Genomic DNA, 17,160 nt, shown 5'->3' on the forward strand with positions numbered 1-17,160 from the left:
TTGTTAAAAAAATATTACTTGTTTTATGTTTACAAACCACCATATTAAACTTATACAAAAGAAATCCGAGCCATAGGATATTAGCACTTCGTCATTTCCAAGCTCTAACTTTGTTCACCTGCAAAATGTAAGAAAATACGTCAGCAACGAATGCTGGTGAACACGCTGACGCAAAAATATTTCTTTTACTTTATTACCCCTCGAGACTACGCCTGCCTCGGCCTAACGTGGCTTAGGAATAACAAAGTCAAATAACACATTATAAATATGAGCCTCTACTCTAGGTCACCTCAGCAAACACCGCAGCGTTCGACTTACTTAAGTACCCGTAAATATACACATAAGGTCGTACTCCCTGCAGGAGAGCGTCCTACGACCAAGGGTGGTGCGATCATGCCCATTCATCGCATGGTACCATCTATGTAAGGATCCAGACATACGTATACCACAGCCTGAGGGCTAGGTTTATACCCTTATTCATAACGGTTTTAGGAACACATAGTTCCTTGTAAACAATTTCAAATAACAAGTTTGACTCATTTTTAAGTAAGTAAAAGTTTGGGGGCGTATTCACCTTATCTCTTTAGGATCGGCTTCACTCACCGTCCAAGGGTCTTTCCCTTTTCTTTATCTCGAACCTATAGTTACGAGTATAAATATTTGTTAGTCGGATACACGATCCGGCTTAAGACCTTTAGTCTTATATCTCAATCCTCGATTGAACCTTTAGTTCAATTCTTATTTACTTAAAAACCCTTAGTTTAAAAGTAAATTATAAACCTTTAGTTTATATTAAAAACCTGACGTTTCTTCTTCTTTAAGAAACGTAATCTTTTTCTTTTATTATTTAAGAATACTACTTATTCATTAAACAATATTTCATAACAAAGAATATTTACATATATACTTACACACATATATACATATTCAACAATGATCATAATCATACTTTTATTCGTTTCTTTGTTATGTTTTCTTTTCTTTTCTTTTCTTTTCTTTTTTTTATCGAAGTATCGAGTATATCCTCGACTTAAGGCTTAACCCTTGAATATAATATTAAATTATATTGAATTCGATATTACGCCTAACCTTAATGGCGTAAAGAAAATCCTAGAGAATTGAGCGGCACTCCAACGCCGCTTTACTTTTCTCGATCAACTTTGATATGCCAACTTCAACACTCGTCGGCACGTCTTTCGGGACTCTTTGCCATAACAACGCCTTCTTGATGAATGAGGGTGGTACAAACTTCGAGGAAACGATGGTACACAAACAAGATTCGAGGCACGCTTATCGAGGCAAATCGTTTATATGTTCTAGAGAGAGAGAGAGTAGTGAGATGTGGGAGCTGATTTGGGATGTTGAAAATGAGCAGCCCTTGGCCGCTATTTATAGACAAAATTTTGGATCCCATCGCGTACCGCGATGGGTCCTTTGGCTGGCCCGTCGCGTACCGCGACGTAAGCCTGGCCAGTCATACACTAGACCTGCCACGTGTTGACACGTGGCAGGCGCCGCTCCACGTGGCGGCAGTGTTGCCACGTGGTGACACGTGGCGGCAAACGTTGCCACCGTCTGCCACGTGTCACACTTTGTCAGACACCCCATCGCGTACCGCGATGGGTGTTTCTTTTGACCCGAGCGCGTACCGCTATGGGTCAAGAAAACAGAATTTTCCATTTTTAACCCACAAGTTTAGAATTTGGCAATTTTAGTCCATAGACTTTGGAAAGTTGATACTTTGAGCTCGAAATTTTCACATTGTTACATCCTCCCCACCTTGAAACAAATCTCGTTCTCGAGATTGCTTTATTCGGGCCCTCTACGCGAGTCCCATTTAACTTTCACAGTTTTCAATGTTCTTTTCTTTAACTTCTTTATTTTCGAATCTTCAATTTTAATTGGACGTTCTACAAATTTTAAGTTCTCATTTATTTCAACGTCTTTTAATGGCATAGCCAACGATTCATCGGTTAAACACTTACGCAGATTCGAAACATGGAATACGTCATGTATCCCTTGCATTTCCTCAGGCAGTCGCAAACGGTATGAAACGGTGCTGATTCGTTCGAGTACCTCAAAAGGTCCAACGAATCGAGGACTTAATTTTCCTTTCTTACCGAAGCGAATAACGCCTTTCCAAGGCGAGACTTTCAAAAGTACATTGTCACCGACATTAAACTCTAACGGCTTACGAAGAACATCGGCGTAACTCTTTTGACGATCACGTGCCATCTTAAGTCGTTCACGGATTTGAATAACTTTGTCTGTGGTTTCTTGGACTATCTCGGGTCCAGATAACTGATTGTCTCCTGTTTCAGACCAACACACGGGCGTTCTACACTTTTCCATACAACGCTTCGAAAGGTGCGGTTTGAATACTTGCGTGATAACTATTATTGTACGAAAATTCCATTAGGGGTAAGTGGTCATCCCAACTTCCACCTAGATCGATCACACAAGCGCGGAGCATATCTTCCAACGTTTGAATCTTCCTTTCGCTTTGTCCGTCAGTTTGCGGATGATAGGCGGTGCTAAGGTTTAATTTCGTACCAAGAGCTTGTTGGAAGCTTTTCCAAAAATGAGACGTAAAACGACTGTCTCGATCAGATATTATAGATAGCGGTACACCATGCAAAGCAACGATGGTGTTCACATAAATACGCGCTAGTCTATCCATTGAATACGACTCATTAATGGGTATGAAGTGTGCGGATTTTGTTAATCGATCCACAATTATTCATATTGCATTGTGTTGTCGAGTCGTCTTCGGGAGTTTTGTAATAAAGTCCATGGTAATTAACTCCCACTTCCATACGGGAAGCTCGTTTTGCTGAAGAAATCCCGAAGGCCTTTGATGTTCAGCCTTGACTTTTAAACAAGTCAAACATTTCGCAACATGCGAAGCGACATCCCTTTTCATCCCATTCCACCAATAGTTTGCTTTAAGATTGTGGTACATCTTATTACTTCTGGGATGCATCATATATTTCGACTTGTGAGCTTCATTCAAGATTTTCTCACGCAATCCTCCAACAATTGGTACCCAAATCCTATTGCCAAGTCTAAGGATACCATCATCACCCTTGACTAGCGAGTCAATGGTGCCATTTCATTTTTCGTCAGAGATTTGGTTTTCATTGATTGCTTAAGTTTGCGCGGATTTGATTTGCTCAAAGAGATCAATTTGAAGTTCTAGGCGTAAAGCTCGAACCCTTTTGGGTTTTTCATGCTCTTTACGACTTAAGGCATCGGCCACGACGTTGGCCTTGCCTTCATGATACACAATCTTACAATCATAGTCGTTAAGAGTTTCCATCCATCGCCGTTGGCACATGTTGAGCTCTTTTTGATCGAAAATAAATTTCAAACTCTTATGATCAGTGTACACAGTAAATCGTACTCCATAGAGATAGTGCCTCCAAATCTTAAGTGCAAAGATTATGGCGCCTAACTCTAGATCATGAGTCGTGTAATTCTTTTCGTGTACTTTCAATTGACGAGAGGCGTAAGCAATTACCTTTTTGCGTTGCATTAGTACGCATCCCAAACCCGAATGGGACGCGTCACTAAATACCACAAAATCCTCAGTACCTTCTAGCAAAGCCAAAATAGGTGCTTGGGTGAGTTTTTGCTTGAGTATATCGAACGCCTCTTGTTTCTTCGTTCCCCATTCATATTTAATATTCTTTCGAGTTAAGGAAGTTAAGGGAACAGCGATACGAGAGAAGTTTTCGATGAATCTACGGTAATAGCCGGCCAATCCCAAGAAACTTCGAATCTCGGTTGGCGACTTCGGGACCTCCCACTTAGAGATAGCTTCAATCTTTGCGGGGTCCACTTGAATACTGTTGACGTTAATGATGTGGCCAAGAAATTGCACCTCGTGCAACTAGAACTCGCATTTCGAGAACTTTGCGTACAACTTCTCGGTTCTAAGAATTTCTAGCAAAGTACGAAGGTGAATTTCATGATCGGCCTTTGACTTTGAATAAATCAGTATGTCTTCGATGAATACGATGACGAATTTATCCAAGTAAGGCTTACAAATACGGTTCATCATATCCATGAACGCGGCCGGAGCATGTAACATCCCGAAATTTCCAGGTAATATTAATTATATTACTTAATATTAGAGAGAAAGTTTACCCGGGTTATTAGGAAATAAATAATAGAGTAGGAGTTGGTATGAGTCGGGCTAGTGTTGGATTAATTGAGATGGGTTAAATGAGAATGGGCCTCGGGTCCGTGGGCTTAGAGGGATATAAATATCCCATCCCAAACCCAATCTTTCATTTCCACCTTCTTTCTTCGCACACTCAAAACACACATTCTAACCGATCAAGATTCGAAGCCGAGACCCGAGATTTTGTTGATAGATCTGAGTTGTTAAGGTAAGAACATATCCTCCAAAGCTAATATTACTGAAAATGGTTAGGATTGGATGGGTTAACCGGACCCGAAACCCAAACTGCCCAAATCGGACCCCTAAAACGTCGATTTTAGGCCGATTTGATGGTTGGAATTTGTAGGCGCCGATCATACGATTCCGTGGGTACCAAAATCGAGTTATTTGGCTAAGAAACGAAGGAGTTATGGGCAAACAGATCTGCAGCGCGATAACTTCGCCTGATGAACTTCGCCTTCAAGCGTAACTTCGCCTTCAAGCCAAGTTCGCCTAAGGATAACTTCGCCTACGGCCAAGTTCGCCTAAGGATAACTTCGCCTGAAGCCAAGTTCGCCTAAGGTTTAACTTCGCCTGAAGCCAAGTTCGCCTAAGGTTTAACTTCGCCTGAAGCTAAGTTCGCCCGAGGGTTAACTTCGCCTAAAGCCAAGTTTGATTAGAAAATAAATTATAAAGCGATAAGTTAAAGTAAGCTAATACTAGGCCACCAGATTAGGTCAGGCGAGTATTGATACGTGTAACTTGTACAGTTAGCCGAGCTCAGTTAAAGAGGGGATTTACAGCTACCAGAGAAAGAAGCAGAATTCAGGTGAGTTTCTAGCCCCATTCCTTGTTATGTTTTCGGGGCTGTGTGCATACTCGATGTGTTGTTAATACATTTATCCTAAGTGATAAGTGTATGTCATATGTGATATGTGTGATAGATTTGAATGATTGTTTGTCGGTACGCGAACGATCTTCGGATATTGCGCGTACCGTCAGGTTAAAAATAAAGGTACGAATATTATATATCGTAGATGTATGAATATTTCAAATGAATACTTGTCGGGGCGTGAACGATCTTCGGATATTGCACGTACTGTCAGGTTGTAACGTTATAAATATGGTAAGTATGATATGTATGTTTATGTGTATGAACGTAATAAAGTTAATAAAAGAAGGAAATGACGGTTGTATGGTTGTATGGTTACGAAAAGGGTACCGAGCCCTAATAATACTCGAGGTATGATGTATGGTTGTATGGTAACGAAGAGGGAATCGAACCCTACTAATATTCGAAAACCAAGGGACCAGACCCTTATAATATCTGTGATGTTAGGGACCAGACCCTTATAATATCTGTGATGTTAGGGACCAGACCCTCATAATATCTGTGATGTTAGGGACCAGACCCTTATAATATCTGTGATGTTAGGGACCAGACTCTTATAATATCTGTGATGTTAGGGACCAGACCCTTACAATATCTGTGAGGATAGGGACCAGACCCTCATAATATCTGTGATGTTAGGGACCAGACCCTTATAATATCTGTGATGTTAGGGACCAGACCCTTATAATATCTGTGAGGTTATAGGGCGAAAGGCTCTTTAAAACGTATGATTATGAATGTAAAGAAAGTATGTAAGTAAGAAAGAAAGTATGTGAGTAAGAATGAAGATATGAGTACTTATGTGTGTATGAAAGAAAGTTATGAGGTTAAGTACGTATGTATGTAATAAGGTATTGTATGGTATTGTATGATTAACTAGAACTCACTCAGCGTAGCTGACTTTTAGTATGCACGCAGGTGAGTAGGATGAGACAGCTGGCTTGAGTGGAGGACACATGGCAGAAGACTAAAGCCTGGCATCTGAAGATCTGATATGCTTTTATAAGTTATGTTTTGATTTTGAAAGACAAGAGGAATGTTTTAAGACATGATTATGAATTGATATGTAATGTTTTATGAAAGTTTTATATTCCGCGTAAAGTTTTTAATTAACTCTGATATTTAGAACTGTGTTTATGAGTAAATCCAACACGAAAGTAGGGTTACCGGTGACGGGGCCTTACAGAGCATTAGTAAGTCCAAACGGCATAACCGTGAACTCATAATGTCCATACCTTGTTCGAAAAGCAGTCTTTGGAATGTCTTCGGATTGTACTTTAAGTTGGTGATAGCCGGAACGAAGATCGATTTTTGAAAAGAAGCTAGCACCTTGAAGTTGGTCAAAAATATCATCAATACGAGGGAGTTGATATCGATTTTTGATTGTGACTTTGTTTAACGCATGATAGTCGATACACATCCTCATGGAACCGTCTTTCTTCTTGACGAATAGAATTGGTGCTCCCCAAGGCGACGAACTTTGGTCGAATGAAACCTTTTTCAAGAAGTTCATCAAGTTGTTTCTTCAACTCCTTCAATTCAGTTGGTGCTAAGCGATACGGAGCTTTCACGATCGGGGCAGTGCTGGGAACAAGATCGATCCTAAACTCTACTTCACGATCGGGAGGAATACCAGGGAGTTCATCAGGAAAGACGTCAGAAAATTAGGAAACAATAGGAACATCTTTGATTTCTTTTGGCTTAGACTCTTCAGTGACGTAGGCCATGAATGCGAGGCATCCTTGATTTAAACATTTGTTAGCCCTAATTATAGAAATTAAGCTAACTTGGCCAGCGTCTTTGTCCCCTTCAATTCGAATCGTCCGTTTATCGGGGGCTTGAAGTTCAACAGTTTTGCTATTGCAGATGATATGGGCATGGTTATCGGATAACCAATTCATACCAAGTACAATATCAAAACCAGCCAGACTCATGGGTAATAAACAGATAGGTAACAAATAACCAGCAAGAAGGATTTTTCCGTTTTCAAGGGCTTCGGAGATCTTAACGATTTCACCGCTAGCAGTCTCGACGCTTAGAGTTTTATCTAATTTAGTTAATGGTTCGTTTAATAGACTACAGAAATTATAATCTATAAAACTCAAATTGGCACCCGAATCAAATAAAACTCTAGCATAGGTGTCGTTGACGTCAGCAGCCCTTTTTGTGTCGAGTACGAAGACTCGAGCGTTTCCTTTCTTGTTTTGACCACTTCCACCCGCACCACCAGCAGCGGGCTTGTTCTTTGGGCACTCGAAACTCAGATGGCCCATTTCCTTGCAGTTAAAGCAAGTTATCTTCTTCTTCCAGCAATTGGCAGCATCATGTCCTGTACGGTTACAGGATTCACAGACTTTAGGAGACAGGGCGAAATTGCATCGACCTTTGTGGTATCTCCTACATGTCTTGCACAGCGTAGAGTTGTTTCGGTTTACGCCCTTTCCTCTAAAATTGGAACCTCCTCCAGTCTTTCCTTGAGCAGCCGTTGTTGTTGGCACCTTCTTGTCCTCTTCTTTATTGCGGACCATGCCGCCCATCAAATAACCAGCCAACTCCATTGCAGAGTCAGCGGTTTGAGGCAAGTGAGACCTTACCATGTCACGGATTTCCCGCGGCAATCCCCATATGTATCTTGTGACTTTACTGGACTCAGGGTTAACCAGCTGGGGAACAAGGCGACAATACTCAAGGAATTTAGTGTTGTATTCCCGAAGGTTTGTCCCTACGACCTTATGATTAAGGAATTTCGTTTGGATCTGGTCAGTTTCGTGTATGGGACAAAACTTTCCCATCACCATGGCCTTAAACTCATTCCATGTCAGGCTATACATCACATCTCTTCCCTTACTCATCAACAACGCATTCCACCATTCGTGCGCTTCACCCTTAAACATCAAAGCAGAATATTGGATCTTTTCCTCCTCAGAACACTTACTCGTGATAACAATAGTCTCCATCTCCTCGAGCCATCTCACGGTTGTGATAGCTCCTTTGTCACCATGGAACTCTTTCGGTCCATAGTACTTAAAATCCTTGAACGTACACCCACTCACTTTTAACTTTTTAAACTTTTGCCTAACACCTTTGTCGGCATTAGACCCATGATCGCTCTCTTCATCACGGGATGGTTTAGGACGGGATCTTTCGGATTTTCGAGAGGGATGAATGGAAGGATTAGCAGTTCGAGAATGTTTAGATTGTCTAGATTGAGATCTAAATGCGGATTCTTCCCTAACAGCATCTTTAATCATCTTTTGAATTTTATTCATATATCTCTCGGGAATTTCTTCCTCTCACTAGTTCTCAGGGCCTTTCCCCTTGTCTTTCATTTCTTTTTCTTTACGAGCATTCTCGTTATTATTGTTACTTTGTTCAGACATCTTTTCTTTTTATCTTTTTCAAGTTAGTCTAAAATTTTAACAATGTTTCTTTCAAACACACTTTTTATTTATTATACATTGATATATATATATATATATATCACAAGGAGATATATATTTCATAATACATATATATATATATATATATATTTATCGTTACAACGATATATATAACTTGTCCTATCATTACAAGAGAACATTTCATACGTTCTTTATTTATACACATAACATACAAAAACTATTTTACATATAACTTCACATCGTATTCCCCCATCTTCAGTCCTTCAAGAACTTTTTCACAACCTTCGTTAGTTTTTTGCACTTACGAAGGAGTGCTTCTCCAACTTTCTTCTTTTTCTTCTCTTTCTCATTTACCTTCTTCCTCCAGTCATCGGTCTCATGCAATGCACGATCCAGATGTTCCTCGTACGACTGCGGGACTATGTTGGGGTATCCGTACTGCGGAGGTGGTCGCGATAACCCAGTGTTACCATCTCGTAAAGGTTTCTCGGCTCCGGATACGGAACATAAGTCTGATCAGATGCAAGGTAGAGGTATGTCTTGGCGGCTTGATTCTGCTCGCGAATTTCATCAGCTTGTTCTTGAATCGAGGGAATTCTCCCTTGAAATGGCGGGAAGCTTGACGAAGCTTGGTTCCTTAATTTCTCCAAATATTAAACATATGGATCGACGGAACCATAGCTTGGAATTCTGGAAGTGAGTGATCCATTCATTGAGCTTGTCATCTCATTAGAGTTCTCAGGATGCTCTTCTTCCATTTCTTCCTCGGACTCCTCCACAGGGTCCTCATCATCTTCTTCAGGATCTTCCTCTTCATCGAGATCCTCTTCTTCAGTGGGTTCTTCTTCCTCTGGTTCGTCTTCCTCCATTGGTTGTGCAGTTACGTTCTCCATTGGGGGCATCTTGAAAGTTTCGTAGGGAATTATTACCCTCATCTTGGGCTTGCGGGATGGCCCTTCGATATTGTTGGGTTGCGAGTTGACTTCATTCATGGTGGAACTTCCAGTAAACCATCGACATGGGTCGGAATGACACTGCATCCAATCGGAGGATGGGCTTCGTGGTTCTTCCTTTACGGGTCGGTATGAAAGGAAAGTATAGGATTGGTGTGCATTTGGGAAATATCCGGTGGGATAGTTTTGTGGTTCTTGTGATGGTTGATAAGTGGGAATTTCTGAGGGATGGTATGTCGGTATTTCGGATGGTTGAAACATCGGTATGGTTGGTGGGTGATAGCCGGAGTGTCTTGGTGGTCCGACTCTTGGTTTTGGTGGACTATCGGGTATGTTTATCGGGTAATTTCTACTTCCGGGGTGGTTTGGACAAGTCTCGTTCCACGTCTTGATCAAAGAATGCTTCATAATATCCATCGCTCATGTTGTCTTTGGGGTAAGGTTCGGCTATACCGGCTTCCTTGGCCTTGCGAACAAAATTCTCCATAAGAGCTTTGAAGGACATCTAACAATTTGGGTGGTTTAGAATGTAGAGAGGGATAGAAATGTTACCAGCCTATCTTATCCTTAAAACAAATAATCAAATAATTTCCTATACTTGGATCGAAGCTTCGGTATTGTTTTATGATACCCAATTCGCTAAGATCGATGGCTCTGATACCAAACCTGTCACATCCCCATCTAGGGCCTAGGAGTGCGACCCATAAGTTGATATCGTGTTTGTAAATAGTTCAGAGTTGCGATATTTTGCGGAAGACTTTATAAAACTTTAAGGATCGAAAGTGTAACTTATATATACAATCAAAAGACGGGAATTATTAAAAACCCGTTTAAAGTTGTTAACAAAAGATTACTTGTTTTATGTTTACAAACCACCATATTAAACTTATACAAAAGAAATCCGAGCCATAGGATATTAGTACTTCGTCATTTCCAAGCTCTAACTTTGTTCACCTGCAAAATGTAAGAAAATACGTCAGCAACGAAAGCTGGTGAACACGCTGACGCAAAAATATTTCTTTTACTTTATTACCCCTCGAGACTACGCCTGCCTCGGCCTAACGTGGCTTAGGAATAACAAAGTCAAATAACACATTATAAATATGAGCCTCTACTATAGGTCACCTCAGCAAACACCGCAGCGTTCGACTTAGTTAAGTACCCGTAAATATACACATAAGGTCGTACTCCCTGCAAGAGAGCGTCCTATGACCAAGGGTGGTGCGATCATGCCCATTCATCGCATAGTACCATCTATGTAAGGATCCAGACATACGTATACCACAGCCTGAGGGCTAGGTTTATACCCTTATTCATAACGGTTTTAGGAACACATAGTTCCTTGTAAACAATTTCAAATAACAAGTTTGACTCATTTTTAAGTAAGTAAAAGTTTGGGGGCGTATTCACCTTATCTCTTTAGGATCGGCTTCACTCACCGTCCAAGGGTCTTTCCCTTTTCTTTATCTCGAACCTATAGTTACGAGTATAAATATTTGTTAGTCGGATACACGATCCGGCTTAAGACCTTTAGTCTTATATCTCAATCCTCGATTGAACCTTTAGTTCAATTCTTATTTACTTAAAAACCTTTAGTTTAAAAGTAAATTATAAACCTTTAGTTTATATTAAAAACCTGACGTTTCTTCTTCTCTAAGAAACGTAATCTTTTTCTTTTATTATTTAAGAATACTATTTATTCATTAAATAATATTTCATAACAAAGAATATTTACATATATACTTACACACATATATACATATTCAACAATGATCATAATCATACTTTTATTCGTTTCTTTGTTATGTTTTCTTTTCTTTTCTTTTTTTTATCGAAGTATCGAGTATATCCTCGACTTAAGGCTTAACCCTTGAATATAATATTAAATTATATTGAATTCGATATTACGCCTAACCTTAATGGCGTAAAGAAAATCCTAGAGAATTGAGCGGCACTCCAACGCCGCTTTACTTTTCTCGATCAACTTTGATATGCCAACTTCAACACTCGTCGGCACGTCTTTCGGGACTCTTTGCCATAACAACGCCTTCTTGATGAATGAGGGTGGAGGGTGGTACAAAATTCGAGGAAACGATGGTACACAAACAAGATTCGAGGCACGCTTATCGAGGCAAATCGTTTATATGTTCTAGAGAGAGAGAGAGTAGTGAGTTGTGGGAGCTGATTTGGGATGTTGAAAATGAGCAGCCCTTGGCCGCTATTTATAGACAAAATTTTGGATCCCATCGCGTACCGCGATGGGTCCTTTGGCTGGCCCGTCGCGTACCGCGACGTAAGCCTGGCCAGTCATACACTAGACCTGCCACGTGTTGACACGTGGCAGGCGCCACTCCACGTGGCGGCAAACGTTGACACCCCATCGCGTACCGCGATGGGTGTTTCTTTTGACCCGAGCGCGTACCGCTATGGGTCAAGAAAACAGAATTTTTCATTTTTAAACCTGAAGTTTAGAATTTGGCAATTTTAGTCCCTAGACTTGAAAAGTTAATACTTTGAGCTTGAAATTTTCACATTGTTACAGCTATAGATGTTAATTTGCTGCGGATTTGTTGAACAGAGGCAGCGAAGGAGGTGCAAGGTAACACATCGAAAGTTAAAGTCGATTTTCCGGTAACATCTAAGTTTTTCCGGCTAAATCTCCGGGAAAATAATTTTCCTATTCTGAACTTTTTTTCATTTGTGGCCTTCGGCTTTGTTTGTTCGTTTATGTAATTACTTGTTAATGTTTGTTGATTAGTTCATGGTTGTCTTGCTATTCTGCCTACTTTCGGTTAATTTTGTTCGTTTGTAGGTTGGGTTACTTGTGTATGAAATTTGGTCTGCTAAATAATTCGATGTTATTTCCTTAAAGGGGTGTGTAGTTCTGCCTGTGGTTTCTAAAGGTAAACATTTGTTTAATTTTACCTTGGTTATTTCTCTTGTTGTTTAGTTTTCAGAATTTGGTCACGGAGGAATTAGTTGTCAACTAATAATAATAACAATAATAATAATAATAATATTGTTATGGCAGGTGGAAGTGGTGATAAGCTATATGGAGTTGAAAAAGAGAGAAACACACTGCTATATGTTCAAGGAAAATAGATTAGTGTAGCTGGAATTAGTGCAAATTTGGTTGTTCATCAGGTTGGCAAAGAACCATTTGTTTATAACATTTCACATTTTTCATTAATATTGATAATTAATAAATTATATGTTGCAGGTTGTTGATGGCATACCCACTCATGTTTCGTTTAGATGGTCACCACTCACCCTTGGTGGCTTAAATGGGTCAAAACTGAAATGGGAGATCTGCTTACTTTCAGAGTAGAAGTATGCATCCATAAAATTTCATATTAAAAAATTGTCACCACTTTTTATATATTTTGGTTGGTTATTTTGATAGGAATATGTTTTATAAACAATGCAGCTGACAGAGATTGTGATGCGATAGAGCTTGGCTTTAGTAGCTAGAAGATTGAGGCAAGAATGAACAGGCAACGTGCTTTGAGCACTTTAGGTTAGGGCATTTTATGATCAATATTATTATGTTAGAATCTTTAATGTTGTGGTTGTTATTATTTGTATTTTCGTTTTGCAGAAGTATTGGACAACAAGATATTAACCTGAGCTGTTATCAGAAGGTAAACATAAAGTTGCTTTATTGCTTATTTCTTGTGAATCATAATACATGTTGATAAGGGTGTGCTTGGTTTCGTTTTGTACGACCCGAACCAAAAACCGAAAATTCGGTTATTGGGTTTTTAAAATCTATTTGGTTTTGGTATTTGTTTTCATTTGGGCTTAAAATTTTGAGCCTAAAAAAGACCAAAAATATTGAACTTGTGGCTGAAACTTTGGGCCCAATTCATTTTTATTAATAGATATTATATGTTGCTACACATTTGGATCTAAAGTTTTTGGTTCGGTTTTTGGACTCAAATCCAGGTATTGAACCAAACCGATAACATAAAATTTGGTTTTTTGGTTTCATAAATTCGTTTGGTTTTTGAACCATTTACGCTTAGGTTTTTTAATTGGTTAGTTATTAATATATTATTACAGATTTTGATAAAATAATTGGTTCGTTTTTTTTTAGGTTTTGGTTGATAGCAAAACTGAACTGAAAAAACGGTTTGTGAAAAATATAAAACCAAACCGTCAGTTTTTATTCGGTTCGTTTATTTTAGTTCGGATATGTCTATTGTTCCGCTTTCATGCACACCCTTACGTGTAGCTATAGTTGGGTGCCTTGTTTTTTGAAGATGGCGCCATGTATCAGTTGATGAAGTCTATTATGTATCTTTTATGTTCAATTTGCATATTTGTTTTTAAGACAGAATGCATATTTGTTTTTAAGTCATAATTTAAAATACTTATTTTCTGGTTTTCTATACAGTTCTGTATCTCGGTTTGGTTTTAGGTTAATAAAAATATCAATACCGAATAAACTGACAACCGAACTAATGGACACTCGTGTATGAGTTTGTTTTCAATATTAAATGATTACGGTGATTATTGTTGGTGTGTGATGTAGGTAGGTTACATTGGTGAGTATGTGCATGTTGATGATAACAGGTTTGGTAAGATTGTGGTGGACAAATGGAAGATTGAACAAAAGTTGAGTAGTACGAGGTTTGATGTTGGTGTCAAGGAAGCTGAACCATTGACTGCTATACTTTTCCCACAAGACAAGTCAGTGTTTTAAGTTTTAACCCTCACTTATTTATATTGGTATTATTTAAAGGGTGTTTGATTTTGTTGTATTTTGGAAGCAATTATCTTATTTTTGACAAGTTTGCCTTTTTAGGGGGTGTTTGTTTTTTCTTCAAACATCTTCAAGGGAGCTTATGTCTGCAGGCGCGCAGACGTCACCCTTGAAGACTGTTTGTTTTTTTTTTTTTAAACAGATCTGAACACATCTTATTTCCTCTTCAAAAATAAGACATGATCTCATTCTTATAACATCTTCACAAAACCCTACTCCCTCATATACGCACACAACATCAGACGGCGCTCCTCCTCCTCCTCCTCCTCCGATCATTTTTCCGGTGACCTCCCTCTTCTCCTCCGACCAGGTACCTCCCTCTTCTCCTCCGACCAGCCCCTCCCATGGTGTTGATTGAAAAACAAAACCCTAAACTGAGAGATAATCAGGGCTATGTATATGTATAGTGTGGTTTTGTGGCGCACAATTGAAAAACCCTAAACACACACGCAACACCATCAAAATCAAATAAGGGGGGGTCGGGTTTAGGTTCAAATACGAAACTAGCATCTGTGGATTCATATTTGTTTGTTGGATTTTTATTTATTCGATTGCTTTTGTTCAGGCAAGTTTGTTATGTTGTTTTTTGAGCTATTTTGTTCAGGCAAACTTGGTTTTATTATTATATTTTCTGTGTAACTTGAATAAATGACTTCTATCTTGTGAGATAAGTTTGACAGTTACATATTTTCAGTTTATGCAGACAGTATCAGCTTATAAAAACAAACAGTCTTATATTTTCAGCTTGCAGATCTTCAGACCACATCTTCAGTTGCAGACATGAAAACAGATGAAATCAGCTTGCAGACAGTTTATGTCTGCAAAAACAAACAGCACCTTAGTGAAAATTCATTTTTAAATTCAAATGAATAAAATGGTATAACTCAGGTTAAGGGTAATGTGGTCATTTGACAATAGTCTGAGGGTTTTTCGTTAAACTGATATAGTTGTTGGAGCTTATTAACTACTTAATAATGGTACTTTTTTGAATATTTCCTTGTAATGACCTTTTTAATTTTATAGATAGTTTGTCTGGTTCCGTCCTCGTTACCAAAAAAAATATTACCGCTGTTGTTAATAATATGCTTTCAATCCTATTCAGTACATTAGTTGTTTATAAATTGTGTAGAAAAATAACAAATAAGAGGTGGCCAACCCATTTTGATCTGCACTTAAAATACTAAATTTTACCTTTTTATTAATCAGCCTATTTTGTCATCTCATGAAGTTGGTGCACCTGCTTAGGCATATGAATTTTGGTTATTTATTAACATGTTCATTTAATCAGGTTTTATAAGTTTGTGTGGACGTCTAACTTATGGTTTTTTTTTGTGACAAGTTTGTGGACACCTAAACATAGAGAAGATTGTAAAAGAGAGGCCACACTTTGGGCAAAATTGAGGAGTTAAAGGTTCAGCCAGCAGATGCAGGCATGTAGCATAGCAAAATTGAGGAGTCGGTTCAGGTAGCAGATTAATGGTTGATGAAGTCTTTATCAAACACGACTGAAAGTTATGATCAAAGAATAACTTCAAAGCAAGACAAATATGGCCTTTTGATGTACGTGGTGTTTTAAAACTTTACATTTGTTATGTTTAAATTTCCTTATTTAAAAAGTTATCTTTCATGGCTAAACCCTTCCCTTACTTGAGTTAACTGACACTTGTAGATAGTGCTTGTAGATATGACTGTAGATAGATAGTGGATGATGTGGACGGTTAAAGTCAAGCTACAAGTGTTTATTTCAACAACAATAAAAGTTTCATTTATTCAAAGTTGAGCATAAACTGCCTTCATTTTAAAATTTTAAAGCAAAGAGTAAAGAATAAAAATTTAATGCATCAAAATTAATAACTAATTGTTTCAATTAATAGACAGGTACAAATTTCTAACAAAAGGCAAACACAAACCATATTACACAATAACATATTGACGTCAAGTATAAAATTGAAAGGTAGGCCTATTAACTATTTGAACGAACAGGCGCAAAATGTTCAAATTCATGCTTGTTTGTTTAACTTTAAATGAACAAACGATCGAACATAAACAATTAAATGAACATGACATAGATAGACAAACGATTGAACATGAACAATTTAATAATATGAGGCAATAGAGGACGAATAAGAATTATAAAGATTAAAGAAATACATAGAAAAACTTAAATACATGTAATTGTGTGTCGATTCATTTATAATGTATATAACTATTTTTTTAAAAAAAGTATACAGCTCCTAGAACCACTAGAGCTATGCTACAAATTACTATGAGCATGTGGTGACCGTGTGTAAAACCTAAACTCTCTAATTAACCAATGCGGACCATAAGGTGTGCATGGGCTGTTGGTTTCAAGAAAACTAAAAAACCAAATTTTGGTATTTAAGTTTTTGAAGTTTTGATTTTCTTTTGTTGGTTCAGTTTCGGTTTAACAAATTAAGCTTTATATTTGTGTACAAAAAAAGTAATTATTAGAAAATAGGGCTAAAATATATAGGTACTATTAGGGGGTGCACAAAGCATAAAACCCGACCCGACCGGTGGATGGACCGACCCGACCCGATGACCGATATATTGTAAATTCAGAGACCGAAACTGAACCCTATGGTGATGGTCGGGTATCGGTCAGTCCATCGGTTTTTCCGTGCAGACCCAAGACCGACATTCTCTAGATGTCCAGCGCTTCCTCATGGACCTCATCTACTCGATTACTGTAAATTGTACATCTTAGTTGTGTTTTTTCATGCTCAATTAGCATTGTTTTTCATATTTTGAAGAATCTGATAAGTTTTGATCATGATTCTTCCTGTCTAATTGATTAATCCACTATGTGTTTTCAATTTGGTTGATTAATCGATCAACATAGGCTTGATTGTTTGAATTGAGAATGTAGTCCAAGTGTTTGATAATATGTCTCAAAGAAATTAAGTTAAAAATCAATGAACTAATAAAGGTAATTCACCAATTAAACTTAAAAGATAATGAAA

The 17,160-nt window shown here is 38.3% G+C and overlaps 1 long non-coding RNA gene across 3 annotated transcripts; it reads left to right on the plus strand.

The window, feature by feature from the left end:
• The first annotated feature begins 11,958 nt into the window (after positions 1–11,958).
• LOC143550588 (uncharacterized) lies at positions 11,959–14,007 on the plus strand. 3 transcript variants are annotated; one of them, XR_013138352.1, is made up of 4 exons: positions 11,959–12,314; positions 12,632–12,741; positions 12,839–13,052; positions 13,946–14,007. It is a non-coding gene; the product is annotated as an uncharacterized LOC143550588 (long non-coding RNA). The 3 variants fall into 3 exon arrangements; XR_013138351.1 differs by having other exon boundaries at positions 13,950–14,007; XR_013138353.1 differs by having other exon boundaries at positions 12,848–13,052; positions 13,950–14,007.
• The last annotated feature ends 3,153 nt before the right edge of the window (positions 14,008–17,160 follow it).

Source organism: Bidens hawaiensis, unplaced genomic scaffold (genome assembly GCF_021521415.1).
Source record: "Bidens hawaiensis isolate Kalapana, Puna unplaced genomic scaffold, B.hawaiensis_p1.1 tig00016109_1, whole genome shotgun sequence".
NCBI classification, from domain to species: Eukaryota; Viridiplantae; Streptophyta; class Magnoliopsida; order Asterales; family Asteraceae; genus Bidens; species Bidens hawaiensis.